Source organism: Asparagus officinalis, chromosome 4 (genome assembly GCF_001876935.1).
Source record: "Asparagus officinalis chromosome 4, Aspof.V1, whole genome shotgun sequence".
Classification (NCBI taxonomy): Eukaryota; Viridiplantae; Streptophyta; class Magnoliopsida; order Asparagales; family Asparagaceae; genus Asparagus; species Asparagus officinalis.
In genome coordinates, this window is record NC_033797.1 from 5,709,793 (window position 1) to 5,723,369 (window position 13,577).

A 13,577-nucleotide genomic window follows, 5' to 3' on the forward strand; every position below is an offset into this window, starting at 1 on the left:
AGAGTAAATCAAATCAAACTAAACTCAATATAAAACTAGCTTTAATAGAAATGATAATCAACAAATAATTATAAATAAAAGCTAGACTTGAGTTTAGGAAAACTTCTCTAGATCAAGATGGAGAGATGGAGATATGAAGCCCAAACAAGAAGATGATCTCCTCCACTTGTGAAAATAATCTTCAAACCAAACAAACACTAAAACTCACTTAAACCCTTGTTTAAAACAAAAACTGATTTTAAAATGCTGTTTAAAAATATCAAATAAATTCCAAAAAATGTAAAACTTTGGGGAATGATTGTAGACATGATAATAAACATGCTACAACGACTGGTTTCGAAAAAGGACTTCTCAAATAAAAATATTATTATTTTACAAAATAGTCCAAAACATGAAAACCTGAAAATTGATATTTTGATATTTTGACTTAAACAACATTTTGAAACCTTATGAAATGATTGTATAGACTTGATAAAAGATATAACATGTTGTTATGGAGTCTATAACCTAGAAATGCAATATTTTCATAAAATTGCATATTCTATGCAATATATTCAAAACACTAAATATGATTTCATTAAATATAAGCTTGTTAAAAGGGAAATCATATATAGGCATATAAACATGAAACAAAATAGTATTTTCCAATTCTATTCATTTGTTTCATAGTAAAACTTGAAAACTATCAAACCAAAACATATATGTATATATATAACTATATATATACAAAAACCAAAACGTGTATGTGTGTATATGATTGAGCTTAAAGTACTAACACACATAATATAAATTCCTAAACTAAATTACCCAAGCAATGATCTTGATCTTCAATAAGCTTGACTTGGTAATCTCGCGGATGAAGCTTGAACTTGGATCTTGAACTTTGAATAGCAAGGCTTCACCGACATTCCGCCAACCTCCTTTGGATATGATCGTTGAAGCTCTATTCCATCCATCCTCCAACACGTTGTTTGCCTAGAATAAATACGAAAACACAAACACTAGACAAACAACATTAGAAGTAAATTGTTTGTTAAACATCACTAAAACAAGAAGGCCAACAATCTCCCCCTTTTTGATGATGACAAACAATTTACAAAAAGGAATATATGCATAAAAGGAAGTGTATGTATAAATTATAATTCTCATGCATATAAACAAGGAAATGTTACTCACAATATTTCTCCCCCTTTGACAACATCAAAAAGGGGACAAAAGAATTAAGAGAGCGAAAGCTCCCCCTACAAATAAGCATGGGTGAGTATCTATCATGCATATAAACAAGGAAATGTTACTCACAATATTTCTCCCCCTTTGACAACATCAAAAAGGGAACAAAAGAATTAAGAGAGCGAAGGCTCCCCCTATCAAAATGCCATATAGAAAAATGCAATGAAGATCATGGCAAAACATATGTGAGCAAGCATACATGAATATGCTAAAAATTTACTCACATACATGAAGATAATGAGAACACACATAAATATGTCAAAATGAAATTAGTGTCTCATTAACACATATATATATAAAAACCATATAAAAGAATAGATTTATGAAATCAAAAGAAGAGGAACATGAGAATCATGCAAAAAGTTTTCAAATGAAAACAAATCAACTAAAAGAATTCATAAATCAAAGTTTATATTCAAAAACAATGTTTGATCAATAAAGAAAAATTTTCTTTACATAACTTGATCAAACCACTCATAGAATACATTATAAAGCACGAATAGATGATCCATTAGCACAAACACATAAATATCATCATATAAGTGAATTATAATGAATTCAAAAACAACAAATCAAAACACAATTTTTAAGAGAGGCAACAATTATATCAAGCTCTTGAGCTTGTTCCAACCCATATAATCATTTTAGCATCCGGTAAACTTGATTTGGGAATAAACATCCAATAAATCCGGAGGGTTATATAAATACAAACCTCTCATCAAAACAAAACAAATAATCATGAAAACAAAAGATTTTATCAATTATAAGTTTATTTTCATAATCAAAATATTTTAAGACATAATTTTAAAACCAAGAAAGGAAAAAGTAAGAACACTAAAATTATTGGTTTAAAGTTTAAATTTGTTTTGGTACCCAAGAACTCTTGGTACCAAAAGATTTAGGGACATGACACCTATCATTTAAGCTCAAAGCCCTAGGGTTATGAACCCTCTTGGGCACATATGGTGCACGAACACGGTCAAAACAAAAATTATGTAAATGACCTTTCCGATTGCAATTAGTGCAATGAAAGAGGCCCATTTGATTTTGTTGACCATAAACATGTGCACGAGAAACATTAGAAACATTTGCAAACATGGATGATCTTTTAAAATTATTTTGCAAATGTGAAACTCTCTTTAAATCAAAACAAAATTTGGCCAAATGACCAAATCTACCACAATGATCACATCTATACACATGAGCATGCTTATGATGAGCAATGGGTGCATGTGTGTGTACATGTGATGAAGAAACTTGATGAGATGCACAAGAAGGATTAGTATTCTTATGTTTTTGTGCATCATAGCAAAATTTAGCTAAATGGCCTTTACGACCACAAATGGAGCACTTGTAAACTTTGCTATACAAGTGTGCATAGTGTATGGGTGATTTTGTAGCACTAGATTTAGCACACTTGTCCATAAGTTTCTTATGGTTATCAATGCATATTTTCAAAGTTGAATCTAAAGATGAAATACTATTTTTCATAAGATTCAAATCTTCATTTTTAGGCACATATGCATTTTTAGAAGTAGAACATAAATAATCATTTATAAAGGAAGCAGTATTATTTTGTATGTTCTTTACTTCTAACATGGCATTATCTCTTTCATGAGTTAAACTAGCAACGTTTGAAGTTAAAGAAACATGATCCAATTTTAATTTTTCATTGTTTTCTTTAAGGATCACATTTTCATTAGAAATAGTTTCAAACTTAGATGCTAACAACTCATGATCGGATTTCAAAATTTCATGCTTGCTTTGTAAATTAATGAAATCATTTTGCAATTTGTTAAAGGCATGTAATAATTTTTCACTAGCACAAGCAAGTTCATCATTAGGTAAATCATTTATGGTTTCGAACTCGCAAACCTCACTAGGGCTATCGCCTAGTGGCCGTGTGCATGATGCTCCACATGAACTTGAAGCGGGATCCTCCAAAGCTTGTCGGATCGCCTCCAAGTCTCCTTGATGTGCTTCTATAAATATCCATAAGGTGTAAGCACTATCAAAATGAACAAACTTGTTAGACATAGATGAGTTAAAAGCATTTAACAAATATTCTAACAAAATGTTGTTCATAGTAAACATGCGATGATCATTTTTATTCCACTTGGATTTCTCCAAAATGGGCACAATATAAGCATCATCTATAATTTCCCATAAATCAAAATGTTTAGATCTAACAAATAGTTTAAATCTAACACACCATTGGGCATAGGGGAAATTGTCTAATCTAGGAGCAACACTAGAATCATAGCCTAAACAAGATGCATCATTCATATCCATAAATTGTAAAAATATGCAAGCAAGATACAAATGCAATCAAAACAAGATTAGCACAAAAAGATAACTTGGATCTTTAACTCAAGGCGATTAGACCTTAAATCAAAGAGCACCAAGCTCTGATACCAATTGTTAGACCCTAGAGGGGGGGTGATTAGGGTCTTATGCTAATCTAATCCGATTAAATGCCAATTAAAAATAATTAACAACTATATTCTTGCAAGATAGGTATACAATCTATTATGGGCAAGAATATGCAATATACACAAAGTGATATATCCTATATGATGAAATATATTATGAGTTATATGCAAGGATATGAAACTAAGGGTGATATAAACATAAATAAGATAAACAAGATAGTGGATAATATGAACTAAGAGCAAATGACAAAGGCGATATAAACAATAGGCATGAATGTAAAAGAACGCCAATGACAAACTCAAACACACGATATGATCACGGAGTTCGGACCTTCCGTCCTACGTCTCCGCTCCCCACTCCCGGGGAGAAATCCACTAACACAATCCGGTTTGGAAGCCGGAACTTCTTCTACACACTCGGTTTTCTAGCTAACCGAAAACTCTACAACTCACACTCTTGCAATCACACTCTACACCCACTAAGTGTTGGACCTAGCCGTGTCTCCCTCAAGTGCTCGGTTACAACCTCTCCCTAGGCACGTCAACCGACGCCACTCCTCTTGGGACGATCCCCGACTCTCACCACACACTCCTCACTCGGTGTACAAGAGTATTACAAAGTGATTTAACAATTAAGCACAATATAGCAAATGATTGTTCTCTCTAACAAGGTGAGAACTCAATTAGGCTCAACTCAATGTCACACTATCCCACAACCCAATTATATAATGTATGCAAATACAATAAGCTCAATGGTTGTGTGTGCAAACAAAGAGTAAATCAAATCAAACTAAACTCAATATAAAACTAGCTTTAATAGAAATGATAATCAACAAATAATTATAAATAAAAGCTAGACTTGAGTTTAGGAAAACTTCTCTAGATCAAGATGGAGAGATGGAGATATGAAGCCCAAACAAGAAGATGATCTCCTCCACTTGTGAAAATAATCTTCAAACCAAACAAACACTAAAACTCACTTAAACCCTTGTTTAAAACTCTTTAAACTTGTTTAAAACATTTCTTGAGTTACCTTAGAGGTATGAGGGCATGGGGTATATATAGGCTCATGAAACAACCCCAAAAACCAATAAAAACACCCCCAAAACATTAAAATAAACAAAAAAACAGAACTAGCTGTTACTGTAGCAACGGTCGGATGCTACAGTACTTCGGTCGACCGGTACGGTCGACCGGATTACTGTAGCAGTGCGCAGCTGTTTTGTAAAATCAATTTAAAATAGTAAATGAACTCCAAAAATTATGAAATTTTGTGAGAATGTTATAGACATGTAAAATAACATGTCAGAGAAAGAATTTCTGAAAAATATTTTCCCAGTTGAGAGAAATAAATATTTGAACACAAATTTACAGTTTCTGAAAAACTGTTAACATATACGATTTTGTAAAATCAATTAGGCACAGTAAATCAACTCCAAAAATAGTAAAATTTTGAGGGAAGTTTCTAAACATGTAGGTAAATATGTCAGAGAAAGAATTTTTCAAATATCACTTCCCATTTGCGAAAACTCATCTGTTTTGTAAATGTCTCGCGGGCCGAGACAGCAAACACTGTCTCGCCCGTCGAGACAGCAAAAGCTGTCTCGCGAACCTGTTTTCTGCCAACTGTTCTTGGAGGTTATAAATACCCTCCTAAGGCCATTTTTCCAGAGGCTGATCATTGTGAGTACTTCAGAGCAATCCAGAGCAATCCAGAGCAGAGAGAGAGCAGAGGTGCTGATCTTACGGCCAATCCTTGATAATCAGGCTTTGACTTGATTTCAAGAAGAACGACTATCTTACATCGATAAGATATCGTTTCAATTTCTCACTTCGATAAACGAAGTCAGAATCATAAACCCCTCACGGTTCAATCAGAATCTGTGATTTGGTGGTCCACGAGTCAAAGCGCTCCCGGCACAGGCAAAGATCCCACGAAAGCAGTGATCCAAACAACGATCCTGCGTTTATTTTCTCAAGAGTTGTAATTTTCTTTTTGTTGTGTAAAAGAGTCTTATAAAAAGGCTGTTTTCTTTGAATTTATTGTAATCGACCGAAGATATAATGAATTCCACAACGAAACCAACTTTTGACGCAAACAAGCTGGCGACCACAGTGGGAGCCAACGGTCTCGCTGCCGAGACCGTCGTGTCGCAGCCGATCAAGATTCCAGTTGAATCCATGGTCGAATACGAATTCGACCAAACCAAGTTTGAGGAATATTTCTCATCATCCTCTTCAAGATCTTCAGTATCTCGCAAGTACAAGAGGATCTCACAATTGAGGAAGACTTACATGCCAAAGAAGGCACAAAATGAAGATTCTCGCTTGATTGTTGCTGAGAATTTCACTCGCAATACCTCTGCTCACAATGGCTCTTATCTAGTTAAAGAGTCATCGAATCAAAGCCCGCCGGCATTGACGAAAAGAGCTCGTCAGAGACAACGCCAACGCTGTGCTCGCCAAATGGCTAAAGCCTTGGAACAAACCGACGGGGTTCGTTACCACGCGGACCTAGAGTCGAGGAGACATCGAGTGGTTCAGTTGTCTCAACAACCAATCACTCGTATCTCTGCTAAAACAACGACGGATGAATGGACTATTGTCAAAAAGACTCGTTCGACCCTCAAAGAACGTATACAAAAACGTCGTGCAAAAGCTGCTAATGCCCATGCTCTCTCACAACAAAGACGAGAAAAGAGAAAGGAAATGGTGACCAAAGAATCACCAAAACTTCGTCAAGTTTGGATTCCAAAGTCTGGACTTATGCAAAATCAGCATTCGGAGCCCGTTAAGACTCCATACCCACAAGGGGGTGGTTCTAAACGTGCGACTCCCGACATAACCTTGGATCGCTTAAAGACAAAAATAAATTGTCCTGAGAATGCCAACAAGGTTTTATACCCCCAGAAGAAGACGCATTCACCAAATGATATCGTCATACCTGGGAGATCATACCAACAGACGATACGATTTTTTGGCAATCATACCGATGAATCGTATTATCAAGTTGAAGTTGTGAATAATTTTCGAAAGAGAGTTATTCGAGAGATAAACTCTCGTTGTTCCTGTGCGCGACTCGTTAAAACAGCATTATCAGAATGTGACTGTTTCAAACGAGAAGTCATCCCACGAAAAGTCTCTGTATTATCGAAACCTAAGCCGAGACATTTCCGCAAAAGAAGAGCAGCTGTCCAAAATGATGAATTCCCTGAAGTCACCATCAACGTGGCTGATAGAAGAAAGTCTAAACAGCATTCAAGTGACTCAAATCCCGACTTTTCCCCGAAAGGAAAAGTCAATCCAAGAATTGCTCAAAGGATGTCTCGACTCCAATTAGGAGCTATCAGACGCAGAGACTACAAGAGAATGCAAGAAGGAATGTCCTCGGAGGATGAATTCTCGGACACTTATTCTGCAATCGCTTCTGATGATACAATGTCTAGCACAGGACAAATCAGAGAAGTATTCACAATCACTGCTGATCAGTTCACTCAAATACTTCAGGAAGCTCTAGCCAAACAACGTGAAGAAATTAGAGCTGAAGTGAAGACAGAAATGAAGTTGGCTATCCAACAAATGAGAGAACTGTTAACTCAACAGCCTCAACCTCCTGAGTCCAATCAGCGATTTGAATCCAGCCACCACACTCGGAATGTTGTAGATGACAGTGATCCAGAGGTGGATGAAGTCATTATGGCTGATACACCTCCCAATGGCAATAACGCTGGGGGTGGTTTAACGGATCCTCCCAATAACGATATTGGGGGTGGTTCAATAGCACCTCTCACTGGGGGTGGTCCAATTATCTTTACTCGACATCATTCAGAAAGAAATGAAGACGATGACGGGAAAATGCAAAAACTTGAAGACAAAATCAATGCTTTGATGACGGCTCAAGAAGTTAAGAAGACGGGTATTCCATGTCCTTATCCGAGGGAATGGGATTCAATACCATACCCGACCAAATTCAATCTGATTAACTTCACACCGTTTGAAGGGAAGAGTTCGCCGATTCAGCACTTGATTTATTTCAAGTCTCATTTGGGTATGATCTCTGGAAACGAGGCTTTAATGGTCCGGTCATTCGTTGGCACCCTTCGCGGACCTGCCTTCGATTGGTACCGACGGCTCAAGCCAGGGAGCATCAATTGCTGGGATGACATAGAAAATTCTAGATGAGAAGCAAAAAGACGGAGAGTCAGTTGACAACTTTGTCAAACGTTTCCGTAACAAAGCAATGAATTGCAGAGATCCTATCACGAAGGAGTTCATCCTGCAAACATGCCACAATAACCTCTCCATCGATGTCCTGGAAGCTCTGGGGGTTGTGCCATCCACAACTTGGAAGGAGTTAAAATCTCGGGGTGAACAAGCTGAGCACTTTCTTAAAAGAAAGAAAGCTGAGAGAGGCCAACCAATGACATCTGCAATCATTGAGAATGCGACTCTCGATCCGAGGTTTCAAAAGGAATATTCTTTCGAAGATGATGAAGCTCCAGCCATATTGGAATACCTCATCGCTAATGACAAAATCGAGCTACCTCCTATTAAAGATCAAGAGGGAGCTAAGAGGATTACGGATCCAAACAACTGTGCATACCACAGAAGAGTTCTTCATCCCACCGAGATTTGTTTTGGACTCAAAAACAAGATCCAAGCCCTAATTGACTCCGACGTCATAACGACGAAAGAAGCCGAGTAAAAACGACCATACAACTCCAGTGGGTGCACGAGTATAAACTGTTTCCCCACACTCCGAAAAGTATACGAGTATAAACTGCTCCTTAATACTCCAACAGGTATATGAGTCTAAACTATTTCCTTTCTTTCACGGGAAGTTCCTGAAGAATGCCATGCATGGTACTTTTAAGGATAACCCGAACTGAGGATAACGTACTCCTCATTACACCCAATTTTACAAAGAAAACTGGGGGTGGATAATTCATGTAACGGGAAGTTCCCGGAAGAATGTTAAATGTAATATTCTTAGGGATAACCCCGATCATTATGAACAAAGTGATAAACACTAAACTCCTACTATGACTTCCGAATACTCTTTTGCTGAGATGAGATTCCGATCACTTCGTTAGATCAATCTTCCCTCACAAAACCCATTTGGTCAAACCTTTAAACAGTTAGGACCAAAGCCAAAATCCCCTCTCGATTCGTTCCATGAACGAGAGGTCCACAAATTGAACGATCAAACCTTTAAACAGTTAGGATCGTCTCAAATTCCCTTTTGGTCAAACCTTTAAACAGTTAGGACCAAAGCCAAAATCCCCTCTCGATTCGTTCCATGAACGAGAGGTCCACAAATTGAACGATCAAACCTTTAAACAGTTAGGATCGTCTCAAATTCCCATCTTGGTCAAACCTTTAAACAGTTAGGACCAAAGCCAAAATCCCCTCTCGATTCGTTCCATGAACGAGAGGTCCACAAATTGAACGATCAAACCTTTAAACAGTTAGGATCGTCTCAAATTCCCATCTTGGTCAAACCTTTAAACAGTTAGGACCAAAGCCAAAATCCCCTCTCGATTCGTTCCATGAACGAGAGGTCCACAAATTGAACGATCAAACCTTTAAACAGTTAGGATCGTCTCAAAACTCCCACTTGGTCAAACCTTTAAACAGTTAGGACCAAAGCCAAAATCCCCTCTCGATTCGTTCCATGAACGAGAGGTCCACAAATTGAACGATCAAACCTTTAAACAGTTAGGATCGTCTCAAATTCCCATCTTGGTCAAACCTTTAAACAGTTAGGACCAAAGCCAAAATCCCCTCTCGATTCGTTCCATGAACGAGAGGTCCACAAATTGAACGATCAAACCTTTAAACAGTTAGGATCGTCTCAAATTCCCATCTTGGTCAAACCTTTAAACAGTTAGGACCAAAGCCAAAATCCCCTCTCGATTCGTTCCATGAACGAGAGGTCCACAAATTGAACGATCAAACCTTTAAACAGTTAGGATCGTCTCAAATTCCCATCTTGGTCAAACCTTTAAACAGTTAGGACCAAAGCCAAAATCCCCTCTCGATTCGTTCCATGAACGAGAGGTCCACAAATTGAACGATCAAACCTTTAAACAGTTAGGATCGTCTCAAATTCCCATCTTGGTCAAACCTTTAAACAGTTAGGACCAAAGCCAAAATCCCCTCTCGATTCGTTCCATGAACGAGAGGTCCACAAATTGAACGATCAAACCTTTAAACAGTTAGGATCGTCTCAAATTCCCATCTTGGTCAAACCTTTAAACAGTTAGGACCAAAGCCAAAATCCCCTCTCGATTCGTTCCATGAACGAGAGGTCCACAAATTGAACGATCAAACCTTTAAACAGTTAGGATCGTCTCAAATTCCCATCTTGGTCAAACCTTTAAACAGTTAGGACCAAAGCCAAAATCCCCTCTCGATTCGTTCCATGAACGAGAGGTCCACAAATTGAACGATCAAACCTTTAAACAGTTAGGATCGTCTCAAATTCCCATCTTGGTCAAACCTTTAAACAGTTAGGACCAAAGCCAAAATCCCCTCTCGATTCGTTCCATGAACGAGAGGTCCACAAATTGAACGATCAAACCTTAAGCAATATGATCACGGAGTTCGGACCTTCCGTCCTACGTCTCCGCTCCCCACTCCCGGGGAGAAATCCACTAACACAATCCGGTTTGGAAGCCGGAACTTCTTCTACACACTCGGTTTTCTAGCTAACCGAAAACTCTACAACTCACACTCTTGCAATCACACTCTACACCCACTAAGTGTTGGACCTAGCCGTGTCTCCCTCAAGTGCTCGGTTACGACCTCTCCCTAGGCACGTCAACCGACGCCACTCCTCTTGGGACGATCCCCGACTCTCACCACACACTCCTCACTCGGTGTACAAGTGTATTACAAAGTGATTCTCACAATAAGCACAATATAACAAATGATTGTTCTCTCTAACAAGATGAGAACTCAATTAAGCTCACTCTCAATGTCACAAACCCACAACCCTAAATTATACTATGAATGTAAATACAATAAGCTCAATAGGTTGTGTGTGAACAAAGAGATATAAATCAAAATCAAACTAAACTCAAATATAAAATCTAGCTTAAGAACAATGATAATCAAACAAGTATATAAATGTAAAGCTAGAGTTTGAGTTTAGAAAACTTCTCAATTTGATAACAAGAGATGGAGGGATGATAGTTGGAAGCTCAAACTTCAATAGATAATCTCCTCAAGCTCTTGTGGAATTTGATTCACAAAATCGAAACACTCAAATGCTTAAAAGCTTATAAACACACTTTAAACAAACTTAAACCCTTGATTAAAACTTTCTTAAACTTGTTTTAAAAACTCTCTTGATTGGTTTGAAAAGACATCAGCAATGGGGTATATATACCCACTAGAAATCTCAGCAAAAAACCCTCAAAACAAAATAACCAAAAACCCCAGCAAACAGCTCAGAGAAAGAGCCGTTAAAAGACAACGGTCATATTGTCGGTCGACCGAAAATCCCGTCGGTCGACCGATGAGAGCAAAAACACGAAGAAAACATTCTGGACTAACGTCGGTCGACCGGAAATTCTGTCGGTCGACCGATTTGAGCTCTCGGTCGACCGTACCGGTCGACCGACGATTCTCTGGAAAAATACTGACGAATGGTCAAATGACCGGTCGACCGTACCGGTCGACCGAAAACAGATATTTCAGAAAACAAAGCTGATTTTAAAACACTGTTTAAAAATATCAAATAAATTCCAAAAAATGTAAAACTTTAGAGAATGATTGTAGACATGATAATAAACATGCTACAACGACTGGTTTCGAAAAAGGACTTCCCAAATGAAAAATATCATCATTTTACAAAATAGTCCAAAACATGAAAATATGAAAATTGATATTTTGATATTTGACTTAAACCAACTTTTAAAACTTTGTGAAATGTTTTTGTAGACTTAGTAAAACATGTATAAACTGATATTGAAGTCTATAAACTAAGAATACAATATTTTCACAAATACAATAGAAAATGAAACCTATGAGTATAATATAAGCTTGTTAAAGATGAAATCATATATATACATATAAACATGAAACTAAATAGTATTTTCCAATCCTATGCATTTGTTTCATGTATAAGCCCGAAAACTATAAAACCAAAAACATATGTATATATATATATATATATATATCACTATATATATATATATATATATATATATATATATATGAAAACCAATATAATGTGTGTGTATAGATATTGAGCTTAACGTACTTAACACACATAATATAAATCCTAAACTACATTACCCAAGAAATCTTGATCTTCAATTTAGCTTGACTTGGTACCCGTTGCGGATGAAGCTTGAACTTGATCTTTAACTTGAATTGTATAGGCTTCAATCCGACATTCCGCCAACCTCCTTTGGATATGATCGTTGAAGCTCTATTCCATCCATCCTCCAACATATTGTTTGCCTAGAATAAATATAAAACACAAACACTAGACAAACAATATTAGATGTAAATTGTTTGTAAATCATCATCAAAACAAGAAGGCCAAGAGAAGTGACTCATCATCAACTTCACCCCATCCAACCAACTTTAATTGACTATATGATCATTTAACATCAACAGAATCCTATTGAAAACCTCATGTTATGCACGGTTGATTTATATTTAGGATACACCCGATGTTCTCCCTGCAATCAGCCTAGTTTTGCTGACATAGATTTTGATGTTTCTTTTGATAAGTTGTTACTCTATTTAATCACACGTCAAGAGCCCAGTTATTGGTGGGTTCAAGACCTAATGTACAGGAGAAGCTTTGAGGAAACTAACCTCGTGTATTTAAATTAGGGTAAATTGCAGTAAACCCCAAATAAGTTTCAAAAAGTCCAGCAAAAAGTTAACTCTCACTAAACCTCTAATAAGTTTGCGAATATTAGAAAGTCCCCATAAAATTTTGATTTTTTCCACTTATCCCACAAAAGGATCATTAATTACTTCACAATTTTACATGGACGAAAATGCGCTAAACATCAAGCACGGCAAGAAAAAGGAAGTTTTTCTATATATACCCTCAAGTTATCCATATTTCCAAAATAACATCCCCAAATTTGAAAACACAATGTTTTCTCTAGAAAATTACAAAAATTATGTAACAGATTTAAAAATAGAAAAGTAGCCTCCAGAAAATTTTAAACTTACGAACAGCTCCTGGAAAATCGAATATTACCAAAAACCCATTAAAACCTTAAAAGTTTCAAATCGTAAAGAGCACACGCTAAAAGTTTTACTAACAACCCCTTTAAAATTTATCAATTATAAATAGCTCCATGAAAATTTATAAAAAATCACTTGAAAATTTTACAAAAAAAGTCCCTAAAATATTTTAAATTTACAAGTAACTCATGATAATACTAGAAACTGCTACTCAAAATATTTTAAAAATTATAAACAGTATCTTCAAACTTTACACAAATGCCCCTAAAAGTTTTATAGACAACCCTATCAATTTTTCAAAATTACAAATAGCTTTCTGGAAGTCTCATTTTTCCAAGGGTTGTTTGGAAGTTTTCAGATTGTAGGAGGTTTTTTTTGTGATTTTTAGTTTTAGGGTCTGTTGTAATTTGTATTTTTTAGCAAGAAAAATCATATTTTTCTAATTTGGGGGTTTAAGTGCTAAAACTCTGTAAAAAAACCTTTTGGGGGGGAATTAATGGAATTTTTTGTGCCATATCTGGATGATGACTTAAGAGTATAAGGCAAGTTGCAATGACAATTTTAGAGACGTAACTGCATGAAAGAACTATAAGCAGCAGTTGAACTTTGTGAATGATCACATACAGAAATATGTAAGGCTAAAAGAAATCTATCATACACATATTAGCACACACGCAAATAAGTTTTTGTCTTCTA